Source organism: Heterocephalus glaber, unplaced genomic scaffold (genome assembly GCF_053883595.1).
Source record: "Heterocephalus glaber isolate CG9 unplaced genomic scaffold, H.glaber_assembly_v1.0 deba00000676, whole genome shotgun sequence".
NCBI classification, from domain to species: Eukaryota; Metazoa; Chordata; class Mammalia; order Rodentia; family Bathyergidae; genus Heterocephalus; species Heterocephalus glaber.
The window spans coordinates 7,809,005-7,827,039 of NW_028258156.1; the positions used below are offsets into that span (position 1 = coordinate 7,809,005).

The 18,035-nt window shown below is 38.1% G+C and overlaps 1 protein-coding gene across 1 annotated transcript in view; it reads left to right on the forward strand.

Annotated features, from left to right (window-relative positions):
* Positions 1-18,035, forward strand: part of LOC147829244 (uncharacterized) — a 266,493-nt gene that overhangs the window by 66,807 nt on the left and 181,651 nt on the right. The gene's annotated exons all lie outside the window — the stretch shown is intronic.

Here is an 18,035-nt window from a genome sequence, read left to right on the forward strand (position 1 = left end):
TCTTTGTCATGAAAGCATCTTATTTCCAGATCAGTTTTGAAAGATAGTTTTACAGGGTACATCAATCTGGGTTGGAGGTTGTTTTCCTCTAAGGCTTGAAATATGTCGCTCGAAGCTCTTCTTGCCTTGAGGGTTTGCATTGAGAAGTCTGCTGTGATTCTGATGGGCTTTCCATTGTATGTGATTTGTTTCTTTTCTCTAAGTGCTTATAGAATTTTGTTCTTCTGTTGGGTTTCTGGAATCTTAACAATTATATGCCTATGTGTAAATGTTTTTAAATCAAGGCTAGTTGGAGTCCTATATGCATCACATATCTGTATGTCAAATTCTTTTCTGCTTCTTGGGAAGTTTTCTGCCATCACTTCTGTGAAGAGTTTTTTTTATGTCATCTGTACTCTCTCCTGTTTCTTCATTAACTCTGATCAGTCTTATGCTATTCTTCTTTGCATCGTCTAGCATCTGCTGGGTTGATTTCTCATGGTCTCTTACAATTTTTAAGAATTTTTTTTTCCTGGTTACTAATTGCAATTTTATCTTCTATATCTGAAATTCTGTCCTCACATTGGTTCATTCTGCCACATAAACTTTCAGTGGAGTTTTTAATCTCCTGGACATCTGTTTGTATCTGTTTTATGTATTTCATTTGTTTCCTATGTAGGATTCCATCATGTTTTTCAGCTCCTCTATTTTTTATAATCTGTGTCCTCTCTAGATTTATTAATCATGTCTTGCGGTATGGGCACAATCTCTGCTGTTATCTGAGAAATTATTTGTGATTTCTTTTTTTCCAGATCCTCTCTTGTTGGCAGTTCAGGGAGTCCAGGTGGTTGAGTATCAGATTGTTCCCTCTAGTTTCCCTTTGGGGTTGCTTTAGGTGATCTGGAAGTCTGGTTTTGAGACTTGTTTGTGTCTCTTCTCATTTGAAGGGGTGGGGGAGCGATGTGTGCTGCTGGTGCCTGCTTGGCTCACCCCCTCAGCACTGAGGGTGGCTTTGTTCCTCAGTGCTGGTGGTGGTGGTACAGTGGCCCAGAAGGCTCCTCAGTTCATCGAGGTTTCTGTCCATAATCAGCTGGCTCCAAAGCAAGGCAGCTTGGCAGAGTGGCATTGCAAATGATAGCAGTTCAAGGCAGATAGATGGTAGTAAAGCAACAAGAGCTTTTTTTTTTTTGGTAGTGGCAATCAAACTCAGGTCTTTGTGCTTGAGTGGCAGGTGGCAGAACCGCTGAGCTAAATCCCTGGCCCTCTACATCGTTTAAATCTAAAAATTTTCTATAAAGCAAGCATAGAAGGAGTAGGTGTACAGAGAGTCTTAACATAATGAAGATCATATATGACAAGCCTAAATCTAATATTATGTACTTAATAGTAAAAACCTGAAAGCTTTTCCTTTAATATTAGAAATGAGAAAAATATGTCCAGTCCTATTACTTCTATTCAACATAGGGCTGAAATCATAGCCAGAGTATTTAGACAAGAAAAAAAAAAGACATACAAACTGGAAAGGAAAAACTAAAACTGTCTGTATTTCCCAATGACATTCTGGTACATAGAAAATTCTGGACTTCACCAAAAAACTTTTAGACCTAATAAAGGAATTCAATAAAAGTACAGGACACAAAACTAACATATAAAAATCAGTTGTGTTTCTCTACATTAACAATGGACTATAAAAAATTAAGAACATAGTTTTTACAATAGCATCAAAAAGAATAAAATATGTGAGAATAAACTTAACCAGTGAGGTGAAATAGCTACACCCTGAAAATTATAAACTACTGACAAAAGAAATTGAAGATGTAGAAATAAGTGGAATGATATCACATGCTCATGAAGTGAAAGAGTTAATATAAAGCTCATAAGTGTTGTTAAAGTATGTATAATACCCAAAACAATCTTTATATTCGGTATAATCCCTATCAAAATTCAAGTAACAGTTTTTACAAAAAAAATTCTGAAATTTGTATGACACCACGAAAGACCCCAAATAAAACAGTCAAACTGGTTTTCAGAAAGAACAAAGCATAAAAGAATCATACTGACTGATTTCAAAGTATATTACAAAGTAATAGTCATCAAAACAATGTGTTACATGCATGTACCATCTCCACACAAGGAATATAAGCATTATGTACTGCAAACATATACAAAAAGAAAGGAAGAGGATCAAGAGATGGGTGGAGGAGGGAGGATAAAAGGGAAAGGGGGATGAAAAAAGGAATTAAGATGTGTCATGTACATGTAGCACCTTCCACAAGGAATGTGAACATTATGTACTATACACAGGTACTAATAAATTAAAATAAAAAATAAATTTAACAAGTTTTTAAAAAATACATATATAGACCAGTGAAACAGAGAGAGCAGAGAAATAGAACCAAGAACATACAGTCAACTAATCTTTTACAAAGTTGACAAGCACACAGAACAGGAAAAGGATAGTCTCTTAAGTAATTGATGCTAAGAAAATTGGATATCCATAAGCAAAGAATGAAATTAAATCTTTTTCTTATACTATACACAAAATGGACTACAGACTTAAACATGAGACCTGAAACTGGAAAAATTCTAGCAAAAAATATAGGAAAAAATTCCTTGACAGTGACTAATTGATTTTGCCAATGATTTTAAGAATATAACACCAAAAACATAGCAAAGAAAAATGAATATAAAAAAGTGGGACTGCATGAAACTAAAAGGTTTCTGTATGGCAAAGAAAACAACAAAATGAAAAGATGACCTATAGAATGGGAGCAAATATATGCAAGGTAATTATCAGGGGACTAATCCCAAAATATATTTTTTAAAAACCCTCACACACTCAATATTAAAAAATATTTAAATGGACAGAAATCCTGAACAGACATTTTCCCAAACAGGTTTTATAAATGGCCAAAAGGCATATGAAAAATTGCTCAACATTGCTAATACTCAGAGAAATGCAATTAAAAACCACAGTGAAAAATTACTTCACAGTTTTTTAGATGGCCATTTAAAAATTTAAAAGATAAGTGTTGATCAGGATTTAGAAAAAAAGACCCCTGTGCACCATTGGTGGAATTATAAATTGGTATGGCTATTGTAGAAAACAATGTGGTGTTTCTTTAAAAAATTAAAAGTACATTTACCATATGACCCATCAATCATACTGAGGGTATATACAAAGGAAATGAAATCAGTATCTCAAAGAGATAGCTACATGCCTATGTTCATTGAAATATTGTTCACCATAACCAAGATATGGAAACAAGCTAAGTATTCTTTGATGGATGGGCAGATCACAAAAATGTGAGATGTGATTTGTGTATGTATACACACACACACACACACACACACACACAGAGGAATATTATTCATCCTTCATAAAGGAAGAAATCTTGTCATTTGCAGCAAAATGGATGAGCCTGAGGACATTGTGTTAAGTGAACTAAACCAGATACAGAAATACAAATGCTCAATAATCTCACTTATATGTGGAAATTGAAATAAAAATCACAGAAACTGAGAGTGAAATGCTAGTTGCTAGGAATTTGGAGGGGAGAAATGGGGGATTTTGGTCAAAGGGTATAGACTTTCAGTTATAAGATGAATAACTTCTAAAAATCTCATATACAGTGTGGAAACTATATTTAACAATAATGTACATATTGGGCTGGGGATTTAGCTCAGTGGTTCTGGCACCTGCCTCAAAAGTGCAAGGTCCTGTGTTCGATCCCTGGTATAAAAAAAATGTGCATATTATAAACTTGAAAATGTGAAGAGTAGATCTAAGTGTTCTCATCACACACAAAAAACCCCAACAAATAATAGGTAACTATGAGGTGGTGACTATACTAATTAGCTTGATTGTGGCAATTATTTTGTAAATATATATGTATATCAAAGCACCACATTGTATAGCTTAAATATATACATTTGTATTCGTCAATTATACTCTAATAAAGCTAGAAGGAAAAAATGGAATCAAAATAAAAAGTAAGAGGAGTTGCTTGAGCAAAAGTGCCAAGCAGAAAGGTAGACTATCTGGCACAGGGGAATATAGATGGGCAAGAGAAGATGAATTTCCAGGGGTGGAAGTATTAGGCTAAAAATGTAAACTATTTTCACTAGATAGCAAGAAGCTATAGAAGGCTTTAAAGGGGTGGAAGCTTATGCAAAGAGGAATTTAAAAACTAATCTGTCAGTAGAATGTACAAGTGAAGATCTAGGCTGAGAGTAAATGTTGTGAGGGCAGAGACTCGATCTGTCTTATCATCACTGTTTTCCACAGCACCTGGCACAGTGCCTAACATGAGGCCTAATTCAATACAATTGTCAATGAAAGAATAAAGAAATGAAACATTGGCCAAAGTTCAGGTAGAAAATTGTTAAACAAAGCACCCAGTGTTGTGAGCTGAGACTAGGATAATAAAGGAAAGGAATGATTGTGTGAGAGGCAACATACAGGAGAGTCCATTTGCTATGGTGACTAATCACATGCCCAGGGGCTGAGAGAATGTGAAGTCCAAGGTGCAGAGAAGCTGTTTGGGCAACATGCTGATGAATTTGGTGTTGTTCATAAATGTACTTAATCATTTTGTTCATTCAACTGACACAATTTTAGGGAGAAGGAAAACATAAAGGTAGTAAAGCAGAAAAGAGCCTGGTGGTTTCAAGGCATCCAAAAGGTATAGTGAAGTGGAGCTCAGCATGCAAGGAGGAGAGGACAGCACATGAGACTGGAAAGCAGGTGCTAAGTGCTGAGGTGCAGGAGGTGGGAAAAGGTGGTCTAGGATTCTGGTAGGATATTAAGATGGGAGATACTTTATTACTAGCAGAGCCAGAACATGTGAATGTGACCTTATTTGATACTAAAGTATTCACAAATGTAATCAAGTTAAAATGAGGTTATACTGGATTAAGATGAGCTCTAAATCAAATGACCACTGTCCTCAGACGAGACAGAAGAGGAGGAGATACACAAAAACAGAAGATAAGAGGAGACTGGAATTACGCAGCCATAGGCAAGGAGTGCCTGGAGTCTCTTAGATAAGACAGGAAAGGATTCTCCTCTATGTAGAGCTTTCAGAGAGTGAAGTCCTCCTGAGTGCTTACCTAGCTTGTGCAAGACCTTGGGATCAATCCCCAGTACCACAAAAATGAAAGAAAGGAAGGGAAGGGAAGCCTTCGGAAACTAATATAGATGTTTACTCACTAAGGGTCATTAAGTATGATTTTACTTTTTTGATGAGTAGGCTTCTACCAAGATTTTTCTCCACACTGGTTGCACCAGTTCACATTCCTACCAATAGTACAGAAGTCTGTGTAAGTCTTCAGACACTTAGCATTATTCAGGTTTCTAGCTTTTTACTAGCCCCAAAGCTATAAAGCAATATCTCACCATTCCTTTAATTTTCTATTTCCCTTATTATCTCTTATTTTGATTATTTCATGGTATGTTGTTTTAACTTTGGAGTTTTTCTCCTTTGGAAATTGCCTTTGCTGGATTTCCTATTGGGATTGCTTTCTTTTTATTATTGACTTGCAATAACTTCATATTTAATCTAGATGCAATCCTTCATTGGTCAAAGGTATTACAAATATCTTTCCCTATTTTTTCAGCTGTCCTTGAATCTTGCTTATAGTGTCCCAGCAGTCTTTATTTTCTCTTTGCTCTCATTTATACTAAACTATACTAAATCCTTTTATGGGATTTGTTGGAATTTACTAAATGATATGACAATCTCATGTTAGAAGAATTGTTCTTTGTTCCCTTGCTCTTCGACTGTTGTACTTCTTTTTTTAACTAAGTGAACCATGCAACCATGTATTTAGTAAAATAGAAATGGTGGGTCTTATTCTATGGCAGAAAACATTGCAATTCTTTAGGAACGTTTGGAGTTTCGGTACATTTCCTTGCAGTCAGGCTGTTCACATATGGATTTGATCTTGTGTGGCAAAACCAGAAGTCACCCCCCTTCCTTCCCCTCACAGCCTCCTTAGGGAACCTGTGGAGATGGAGACACATTAGGGCCAACAGCAAACAGCTCATGGTCCATTAGCAAAGTGATAGCAGGTGTAGGGGAAATTTTAGCAGTGAGTGTTCACTGAATCATACAATGTGAGAGCTGGAAAGGACCGTGGGGACCATCTGGTTCCGCCCCCTTGTTTTGCAGATGTAGGAACTGAGACCAAGGGAAATAAAGGGGCTTGTCCAAGAAGTCACAAGCTGTCAGTGAATTGTTGGAACCATAACTCAGATCTCTCAATTCCCATTCAGTATTTTTTTTCCTTTTGCCTTCCTCAAGATGATATCAGAAGGATATTTTGGAGGGTTTTTTTTTGGGGGGGTGCTGTGGATCAAATTCAGGTCCTTGCATTTGTGAGGCAGGTGGCAGAACCACTGAGCTAAATCCCCAGCCCCATTTTGGAGGGTTTTTGACAAAAGCCAGGACTTAATCAAGGAGGTTCAGAGGTCCACAAAATTTGGATGCACTCAATATCTCAAACTTCATCTTTTCCATTCTAAGTTAGTCTCTGCCATGGCTATCATGCGCCATCCTCCACTCTTACCTTCAAGTCTGTGTCCATGCTGTGGTTGCGCATGATCACACCTGGCATCCCCTTCCCACTTCTTCCTGCCTGTTTTATCCTTCAGTGCTCAGCTCTTGAGGCTCAGTCCTACTTCCTTTGTGCCACTGCTAACTAACATGATTCCCTGTCTTCCTTCATTTTCCATAACATCTGTGATATACACAAATACAATTTAGGCTCGATTATATGCCACACTTTTTCTGAAACATTTTCATTGTACAACTGACTGAGCAAGTCACTTAATGTCTCCATGCCTCACTCAATGTTTTCACTAATGAAAAGGAGAGACTTGGCTATGATGATGCTTCTGTATCTAATATTCTGTGTCTCCATAAGATTTTCTTATAGAAAGGGACTCTTTCTTCATTTCTTTTGTAATTCCCTTAGTCTAACAGTTCTCAGCTGGAGATAATTTTACTCCCCAAGGGACATTTAGCAACATTTGGAGCTATTCTTGGTTATAACAACATGGGGAGGAAGGCGCTACTGGAATCTAGTGGGTAGAGGCCAGAGACGGTGTTAAGCAGTCTACATTGCACATGGATAGCCACAGGTTCAAGGGCAGCCTCAGCTGCACGGTGAGACCCTGTCTCAAAAGGAAATAAGTAAAGGTAAGAGGCAAAAGGATTGGGGGGAATAGCCAAAGACCATACTAGTTTTCTTTTTAAACCTGTCTAGTGTAGACACAATGAAGCCTATGACCAGTGACTGCTTCTTTTCATAAGAATGTGGCAGAGTGATTTCTTTATATGAGGAATTACGCACCTCACCTGAGGAACGATAATGGTACTGGGCTGACAAGCTGTCTTTCACCTCATGTCCATGTGGCCATTTAGTACCTTGAAAAGCCCTTAAAAGACAGTGTTTGTTCCTTGTTTTCTGAAGGGGGGGGTAATTTTAAAAGGTGTGATCTCTCTGTATATATATCTATAGATATAGATATACAGAGAGAGCAGGGATTATAAAGTGAATCTGTATAAACAGGTTTGTTTTTCAGCTAGTTATGCCTGGGTTCCTTTTCCAAATTTTCCAGTAAGAGAAAATCAAATAGGGACTTGAAACACCTCTATTTCTTTTAAAATTTCCTCATAAAGGTTTTGGAGGAAAATCTTCTGGTGCAGAGATCCAAATATAATAGACATTTTGACAGATAAATGTACTTACTGTTGCTATTTTTGGCAGATAAATATGACTTCTCTTGATAAAATGATCTGGAAAAAACACAAGAAAGAGTTATGAAAATGTCATGAGTATAACTGCACATTTGGTGGCCCCATCACTATTTCTGGTAGTGTGGAATTTTGGTTTTGCACCTGTTCTTAAAGATTGCCTTCTCAATTTCCATTCTGTTTCCTCATATCAAATAGTGATATGCAGTGAGCTGAATGTGAGAGACTTGAACTACACTGTGAACTCTATTAAGATCAGAGTGGGCCAGGGATTTAGCTCAGTGGTTCCACCGCCTGCCTCACAAGTGCAAGGTCCCAAGTTCGATCTCTGGTACTCCCAGTAAATCAGAGCATACATTAGTGGGCCACCACTTGGAATTTTTCTCCAGTTCCGTCTTTTGCAATCATTTAAAAGTGCAATGCTGAAGAGTCAGAACATTTCTTTGTTTCATCTCTGGTTTTGCTTTCATAGGTCTATTGTGCCTGCTTAGCTGGGCACAACTGAGACTGATTTTATAAGAAGCTACCAATAAACTTCAGAGTGAGCAAAGATGAGTAAATTCTTACTCCAAAGCTGGGGCCCATGGAAAGGGAGATCCTCTTTACTCTTTATGAAAACATATTATTTAGGAGGGCCATATTTGAAAGTTCTCCTAGTTCTAGTATGGAAAGAGCCACCAGCTACCTTCTTATACTGATTAAGAAACTGGATTTGCTCACAAGTTGATATCTGAGCATCTCACTGTAATTCTGATCTTCTCCTGAATGTAGAAGTTAAGAACTTTTGCAAGTAACTTGTTAGAATGTGACAGGCAGAATTATAAGATGGACCCTGAGATTCTGGATCCCTGACCATGTATGTGTGCTGCATAATGAACATGCAGGACTGTGAATGTGATCAATTTTTCTCCATGAGTAGGTTATATTCACTGTCTCAATTGACTTTAAGAAAGGTGATCTGCTGGCCTCACTGAATCACCTAAGGGTTTGCCATATTTGGTGGACTTTTTGGTTCATTAGGTGTTAGTCACCTGGTCCAACATGTTTGTTGGCCATTTTGATCCATCCTGTGGGTCAGGCACATGGATTCTGTCATGTTCATGGGCCATTTGATTTGGTCACATGGGTTGGTCACACAGATTCATTAAATGGGAAAATAGTATGAGATAATCAAATACAGGAACCTCATCTAGAAAAGGTCAAGTCCTTACAAGTAGGCATAAGCTTAAGAATAGCAGGTTGCTTGCCACCACATATTTGGTGTTAAGGGTAAATGGTGGTAGTAACACAAGACAAAAAATAGACACTGGTAGTAGACAGGGCAGGAGCACAGCTGATTGAAGATAGGACCCCAAAATAATAAACCCCAAGAAACTGGGAGGTCTAATAAACCTAATGACTCCAATATGAGGGGCCAAAGACCTGAGCTGCAATCTTTTTAAATAAAGAGGTCCTTATTGGTCTATAAGATTGTGTACTAAGGTCTGACTGTACCATCAACTAAAAAACAGCAACAACAACAAAAAATTCCATCATGAATGAAAGATATTTCCAGCCTGGATTTTTCTCTGACAGAAATTCAAGTAATTTCAAAATATATGCCTGACAGCCTGAGCAGAACAAAAAAACAGCCAGTAAAGGTGAACTCAAGTGGCTGTGAATGTGCAAAAGTAGAGCCATCCCTGTACTTCGGAATATTAAAGTTTTTTTTTAAAAAAGAGATTTCTATCTCTAATGCCTTAAACAAAGTTCCAAAGTTTTATTTATCAAGGTAAGTGCAAGAGATAGCATTTCTCAGGTAGCTAAGGGAGCCCTCATGGGGCTCCATCCTGATCTAAGGGAGCCCCACAGAGGGCTCCATTCTGATCTCTTAAGAGTTTACTGATCTCTTAGGGATGTGTTATTGCTCAAATGTCTAGTTGGAACCCGGGGTGGGGGTGGGGTCCACCTTGCTCAGTAGCTAGTTGAGCCTCTGAGGGGGATCCACCTTTTTCTCTAAGGAGTCAGTGGGCCACAGGGTATGGAGAGTTCTAAAGAAAAATAAATAAATAAGAAGGTACCGGTGCTATGCTGGCTGGAGATGTCTGCTTAGTAGTCCTTGAGTCTTACAAGGGATGCCTTAAGTACTGAATCCTTCTGTATGGGGTACCATCTGAATTACCCTAGATCTAGTCTTCTCTCTCTATGGGCCCCATGATGTGCCATGGGAAACACTCTGGAGACCCTAGCCACCTTACTATTAGGTAGTACCATGCAGGGAACAATTTGATCCTGAAGGTAGCATAGTTGAAGCCCTAAGGCTCCATCCTTGTCTTCATGAACTAGGAGATGGCAAGCAATGGGTACAGAATGGTAGTCTAATTTATACTATTTTTGGTTAGAGCATTTCTGTAAAAGACATAGAAGGCAGTGTGAAATCCCTTATGCTCAGGCCTTTTATCTCTGGAAAGGCCCAGAAACTATGGTACTTAAAGAGGCCTCTGAAGAAAAATGTTGATATCATTGCCTACCTATTTCTCAGGGGAATATGGATCTCTCTCACCTGTTTCCATGAGAGGCTAGTGATTTTCAAAAGATCCTGGTAGGTTTGCAGGTGGGACACCAGACCCATATGACCTGATTGCTGGACACAGCCTTTTTTGTGTTCAATAGTCAGGATCTAGAAGAAGATGGAAAGAGAAGGGCAAGGGAAAAAAAAGACAGAAAGACAGACCAAAGTTCTGACTGTCACAACTGGCAATACTTTAAGCACACACAGGTCATCTAAGGAAAAACCCATGCCAATTGAGGCCTGCAACAAAACTGGATGCTAGGCACATGACTCTACCAAGCTGCTGCTCAGGCCCTGTGCTGTGTGTCAGGTGGCCTATGTGCCTGAATCATAGCACTTGAGGATGGGCTGTCTGCTCCAAGAGAGGGGCTAGGCCAGCCAAAACCCTCATCTCCCACTCTGATGAAGAGGACTAAAGGGGCCTGGGGCAGCCTACAGTGCCCCTGTCCATGGACATCTCTATCTTCTGTGAAAAGCCCTGGGTGATCCTGGATGCCATGAGTAAGCAATTTCAATTCCTTTGGCTTCTGTTTTAACTTCCATTCTCTGGAAAATCCTCTTCTAGATCTATAGCCATAATTGGGGTTGAGATCCCTAGTCAGAGCTTCTTTATTCCTTCTTTGACATGTCATTTCAAAGATCATATGTTAAGTTGTGAGTTTTTAATTGTCCCATGGTGTCTTACTTCCTGACTAGGAAGAGATTTATTAGCAAAATTGGAGGTAGTCTATCTTCCCAGGCAGGTCACTGTCATTCATTACAAGGAACATCAAAGAGACATGTCGAAAGTCTCTTTGGAAAAATCAAAAGGCTGAGGCAAGAAGGGCAGCCTTGCAGACTCTCAAGATACTAGCCTTATTTCCAGTTCCCAAGGAACCATTAAAACCAGTCTATAAACCCCAGGAAGATAAATGGGCTTTGAGACAAGGGGAACTAAAAGGAGACTCTGGTGATATTTAAAAAACATACTGGTCCTTCCTCAAGAGACACAGTGGAAAGCTATAAAAACCCTTCATGATTCTTTACATATGGGAAGAGATTCTACATTGGAAACAGTCACTTGAATTTTCACAGGACTAGGACTAGCAGAAACCGTCTGACAGGTCTGCAAATCTTGCCCACTCTGTATCTACCTTATCCCTGGCAAGCCCGAACCACGTGCTTTGTTAGACCTTGTACAGAGAGGGACATTCTATGTAGAGGACATGCCACCATGTGGGGGATTTAAACAAATTTTGGTCCTAATGAACACCTTTATAGGCTGGATTGAGACCTTTCTCATTTAGAAAAGGCCACAAAGGCTGTCAAGGTGCAGTTTAGACTGCCCCACTCCTTTCAGAGTGGCAGTGGACCTTCTTTTATCTCTCATTCAAGGGGTGGCAAAAGATTTAGGAATAAAGCACCATCACCATTCTACATGGAGACCTAGTCTTCTGGAAAGGTCAAGAGAGCCAACCAGGCCCTAAAGTGAACTCTGGCAAAACTTTGCCAAGAGAGTTCTGAGATTTGGCTCCGATTATTTCCAATAGCTTTCATGAGGGTTCAAAACAAACTGGACTAAATATAAGTCTGTTTGAGATGTTATATGGGAGGCCTTTTCTATCTTCTGATATAGTAGTAGATCCAGAGACCACAAGACTCTTACAGTGTCATATTAATCCAGGCCAAGTATGACAGGCTATATAATTATATGAGAACAAAATGTTACCAGCTCCTAACCTAGGGGGATCACCTATTATCCACACTGGAGACCAAGTTCTCATTAAAACTTGAAGGGACTCCTGCAAACCAATTAAAACCAGAACGGAAGAGCTCCTTTTTAGTTATCCTTGCCATACCCACTGCAGAAAAGATAGGAGGGATAGATAGCTGGGTTTACCTTTCTAGGTAGCATAAAGCCAGCCGCACTTGAACCACTGAATAAAGAGACCACCCAGAAAAGAAAAACTATTACTGTGAACCTCTGGAAGGCCTGAGACTCCTCTTCAGAAAGGCTCCAGTACTGCTCTGTGTACAGTGCTAAGGCTATGGCTATCAGACTCCTGATGGTTTAATCTAACATCTCTCTTTCCCATAGTTTCTCCTCCACAGGAAGTGTGGGAATATGACCTGTTCCTTCTCATATTTGGTCTTTATGTCCCCAACCTAATAGTAAATTAACTCTCCTGATAAATTCACCAAGTTTTCTCCCTTCAAACAGGCAGCTCAGCGGTCCTTCACATATAGATGCTAAGTCCTTTCTTATTGTCTTCTGATTGGTTTTTATATCTTCAACCCAGCTGATGAGCCACAACATCCTAAGGTAGTTGAAGAGAACATCATCCCCAGTAGGTAGGGCTTACAGTCCCTTTAACCAGAAAATAGCTATATGCAAATGGAGACTTCCACTCTCTCAGAACCCCATAAAAAATTATGGGGATTTATGTCTTTCAGGAGGAAATGAGGCAGGAAATTAGGGCATGGAAAACTGGCTAGGGAAGTTGGTATGTGGTTTGCAGAGTGTATCTCTTTTCTTACATTTAGTTGGTCCCAACTCCTTTTGTAGAGCATGTTTCTTTTTCTACCTTTAATAAGTGTAAAACCTTGCTACCTTTTGTACCTGTTTTGTCCAATTCTTTATACAGGACAGGTACCTAGAAGCTCTAGAATAAGTCCCAAGCACCCCAGAACCCCATTAACATTTTTGGCAAGCACCCCAGAAACCTGGTAACAGTACTAACTCCTCCAAGGAATGTAATCATTATGTAATGCAAACATGTACTAATGAAAAATAAAAATTGAAAAAACAATTTTTCAAATGGGAAGAAAGGAGACAAGGAAATTGGAATCTGAAAATTGTACTTTTAAGAGAAACTTTGGCTTCAGGACCTAAAAGTTATTTGTCTTTTTTTCCTTCTAGGAAACTCACTAAAAAATTCATAAAGGCCTTAAACACACAATAAGCCTGTAATTTTGGCTCTGGGCTTGTCCTTTTCACCTGAAAATTGTGGTTTTGCCATTCTCAAGGAAACAGTGATATTAGTGCGCAGCATATTTCAGCTTCAAACACATGTAAATACCTTGCATTCTGACATAGCCTTCTAGATAGATAATCTGACAGACAGTAGGTATACACATCTTTGTTCTTTTGAACTCTGCATTAGAAAGACTGAGTCCTACTTGTTCATTTTATTTTTTTTATTTTTTATTTTTTTAATTTTTAAAAATGTTTATTTATTTAAAATGTATTAAATTCTTTTATTGGTGCATTGTAGGTATACAACACAATTACATTTCTCATTGGGAATTGTACCTTTACATAATGAATCTTGGTTCTTATTTTTTCCCCATTCCTAGCCCTCCCTTCATGCCCTCCACCCTTCCCTATTTACAAAGACTTTATTTCCATTTTTTCCATTTCTCATCATTTTTCCTTTCCCTTCTTTCCTTTCCCCTGCCCCTCCCACTACCCCTACCACTTTGGACCTTTTCTTCCTATTTTACATTATCGATTATTCATTCTAATCATTGTACATTTTAGGTATACAATATAATGACATTCATCATTGGAAATTTGCACCTTTACATAGTCTCTCTTGGTTCTTATTTTGCACCCTTGCCCAGCCCTCCCTTCAACCCCTCCAGTCCTCCCTATTTACAAAGATTTTGTTCCTATTTTTCCATTTTCTCATATTAATCCCATTCCCTTCTGTCCTTTCCCCCAGCCCTCCCACTTCCTTCCCCTTTGCCCCTTTTCTTCCTATTTCACATGACCTATTATACATTTAGTCCTTATTTACACTTTCAGTTTCTCACACCAGAGAAACTATTCGGTATTTACACCTGTGTGTCCTATTTATTTCACTTCAGAGTACTGCCTCAATGTGCATCCACTTAGCTATAAATGTCTCTAATTTCTCATTTTTGATGGCTGAGTAGTACTCCATTTTATAAAAAAACCATATTTTCTTTATCTAGTCTCCAGTGGATAGGCATTTGGGCTGTTTCCAAGTTTTAGCTATTACAAACTGTGCTGCTATGAACATGGGTGCACATATATCACTGTGGTATGATTCTTTTAATTCTTTGGGGAAGATCCCCAGCAGTGGAATAGCGGGGTCAAATGGGACTTCCAGTCCTAGTTCTTTGAGGTATCTCCATACTGATTTCCACAAATGGCCATACTTCCAAAACTGCTATATAGATTTAATGCAATTCCAATTGAGATCCCAGCAGCATACTTCATAGACTTCGAGAAAACAATCCAAAAATTCATTTGGAACAAAAAGAGACCCAGAATAGCAAAAGCAATTCTAGATAACAGAGACACGGCAGGGGGTATCACAATCCCCAACCTGCAACTCTACTACAAACCCACTGTGATAAAAACAGCATGGTACTGGCAAAGAAACAGGCTTGAGGACCAGTGGAACAGATTAGAAGATGCAGAAACAACGCCAGACACACTCAGCCATCTCATTTTCTACAAAGGAGCCAAACACCCTCACTGGAGGAAAGATAGCCTCCTTCATAAATGGTGCTGGAAAAATTGGGCTTCAACTTGTCAAAGATTAAAACTAGACCTGTATCTCTCACCATGCACTAAACTAAAATCAAAATGGATTAAAGATCTAAATATTAAAATAGAAACTCTGAACCAGTTGAAACAGAGATTAGGTAGAACCCTTGAAGACATCAGTGTAGGAAAAGATTTTATGAACAAAACCTTAGTTGCCTGTGAACTAGCACAAACAATCAACAAATGGGATCTCTTCTTATTAAAAAGCTTCTGCACAGCAAGAGAAACCACCAGCAGTGTGAAGAGACAATCCACAATGTGGGAAAAAATCTTCACCTGCTCTTCCTCAAAGGTCTACTATCTTGAATCTATAAAGAACTTAAAAAGATCAGACCTCCCAAATTTAAAGACCCAATCTGAAAATGGGCATCTGAAATGAACAGACATTTCTCAGACAAAGAAGTAGAAATAGCAAATAAATACATGAAAAACTGTTCAACATCACTGGTCATTCGAGAGATGCAAATGAAAACAATGCTGAGATTCCACCTCACTCCAGAAAGAATGGCTGCTATCATGAAATCAACCAATAATAAATGCTGGCGGGGCTGTGGGGAAAGAGGAACCCTGCTCCACTGCTGGTGGGAGTGTAGACTGGTACTTGTTCATTTTAAACCTCAAAGGGCTACCTGTGATAGGTGACTGCTGGATGCTAAGCAAACTTTTGCACTCTGCTTGTTCATGAAATACCCCAAAGAAATCACAAGGCATCCCTACTTTGGGGACTGCTCCCAACTACCAAAAGCTTTCTTTCTTCTTGTACTTTCAATAAACACTACTTTTTTTTTTTTTGCTACTGGGGATAGAACTTGGGTCCTTGAGCTTGCGAGGCAGGCGGCAGAACCACTGAGCTAAATCCCTGCCCTAAACACTCCTTTTAACTGCATTTTTGTCTATGATTTCATTCTTCAGCTAATATATATCCTAGATAATAAGTCCAAAATATGGAGTTTTGTTGTTTGCTTGGAATTTATTTGTAGATAGTGACAAATCCAGGTAATTTTTAAAGTTACAGCCCAAATAGTCCTTTTCATTTAGAATCATGATTTTCCTGTCATAGTTGTTTGGTAACTTTAAACTTGTTTTTGTTTGTTTTACTAAAATTGTTCTTTCAAGTTTCATTGTTTAAGCCCTTTCTCTCCTACATCCATTATAAACTGAACAGCCTCTCTTTCTCTCTCAATAAATTTTGAGGCTAAAACATCAAGAATTTAAGTACTTGGATAAAATAAGAGTGATAATTATTTTAAACATACGAATGTTGCTAAAAGATCAGTCCTTTATAAAATCTGTCAAAGCAGGCATATATTCTATGAGTAAAATAATGTAGGAGCTTTAATTTTTTCATTACAGTGAATGGAATATCCTTTTGAAACTAAAATCTGGACAGATGCTTTGACACTTTTCAAATGAAAAAATTAGAATTTTGGAACTTTGAATCTAAGCACTAACTCCAGATCAATTCCAACAAAGTTCCTTTTCAACCCCATAATATCTCTACAGTGAAATATAGAATAAAATGCTTGTTTTAATAAGCAAAGGGACTATTTGGTGTGAGACATATTTCCTTTTACAGAGCTTCTTTGCAATTTTTTAGAAGTCTAGTGTAAAATCTTCTACTTAAGCAGCAGTGTCCATACAAACAGCCTGGCTATTTGTATACTGGGGAAGAAAAGGGAAATTCCTACAAAGATTGCTTTTCTCCAATTGAGTATTGACATAAAAGCATCTTCAGTTTATAAATTACTAGTGACTATATTTTTAAATGTCACTTTTTCTTGTCATAAATCACCTCAATATTATCCTTGGAATTTGAATTAATCCAAAATGTTATTAGGACCTTTGACAAAAATTCAGGACATAGCCCTAGAGCATTCTGGTATGTGTAAATCCAGGATGGCTGTAGTGGAAAGAATAGTCTTATGACTTTTCAGCTATCTTAAATTGTTTTCTGCTATAGTAATTCATGTGTGTCAACTCATAAACAGATGTAATTGTTTTATGGCATCTTTTTTATCACTGCACCCTCCCATACCACCACCACAAATACAGTCACACTCCTTATCCAAACAGTGGAGAATGAACAGAATGCTATTTCATTTCTTCCAGAGTAGATTGGCAAAGATTATCTCTGGTCTGGAAATCAGAATGGGATGAGATCTGCTTCTTAAGAAAATTATAAGACCTTAGTACACAATTAAGAAAGTACCCACTTTCCTCAAGCTATTTTTCTATTTAAGCTGTTTTGCTAATTGTTATTTGGACTCAAGGAAGATACAACAAAACAAAGAGGATGGTGTAGCCTCTGTAAAATGGGAATCCAGTCCTTTCTGTTTCTCCTGAGTCTGGACTAGTGGTAAAAATAAGAGCCAATTTGACTTGCCAAAACTATTTTTATTAATTTTTTATTTTATTTTTTCTTCTTGTTTTTTTTTTTTTTTCTTTCAAGACAGGGTCTGGCTATGTAGCTCAAGCTGGTCCTGAACTCACTATGTAGCCCAGGCTGGCCTCGAACTTGAGGCTATCTTCTTGCCTCAGCCTCCTGAGTGCCAGAATTACAAGTATGCACCATCATGCCGGTACTATTTTTTTTTGGTACCAGGGATCACTTGCAAGGCAGGTGTGGTGCCACTGAGCTAAATCCCTGGCCCATTCCAGTACTATTTTTAACTCACTCAATGAATGACTATTCAGTCATTCAGATAGGAGAAGGGATGTGTAAAAGCTCTTTTCAAGTATTTGAAAAGAAAAAGTTAGTCACCTATATTCACACTATACTGTGGTAAATTCTAGATGAATGTATGATTTACAAAATGTGGAGAACAATACCCCAGAAAAATGAATATTTTTATTATCAAGAGTCAGGGAGGGCCAGGGATTTAGCTCAGTGGTTCCGATGCCTGCCTCTCAAGCGCAAGGTCCCAAGATCTCTGTAAGCCTAGCAGACAACCAAGAAGTTCTAAAAGAAAAAGCCAACTGACCATATGAAAATTTAAAATATCTACATGACAAAGTATGGTGTGAATAAAGTACAAGTGAAAATGGGGGAAAATTTACTAAATGTATGGCAAATAATTCTGATATACAAAAAAATAAGGAAAGGAAAACTCAATTAGATAAAAAATAGTAATAAGTAATAAACCTGACAATATTAAAAACAAATTAAAATTCTAATTTTATCTAAATG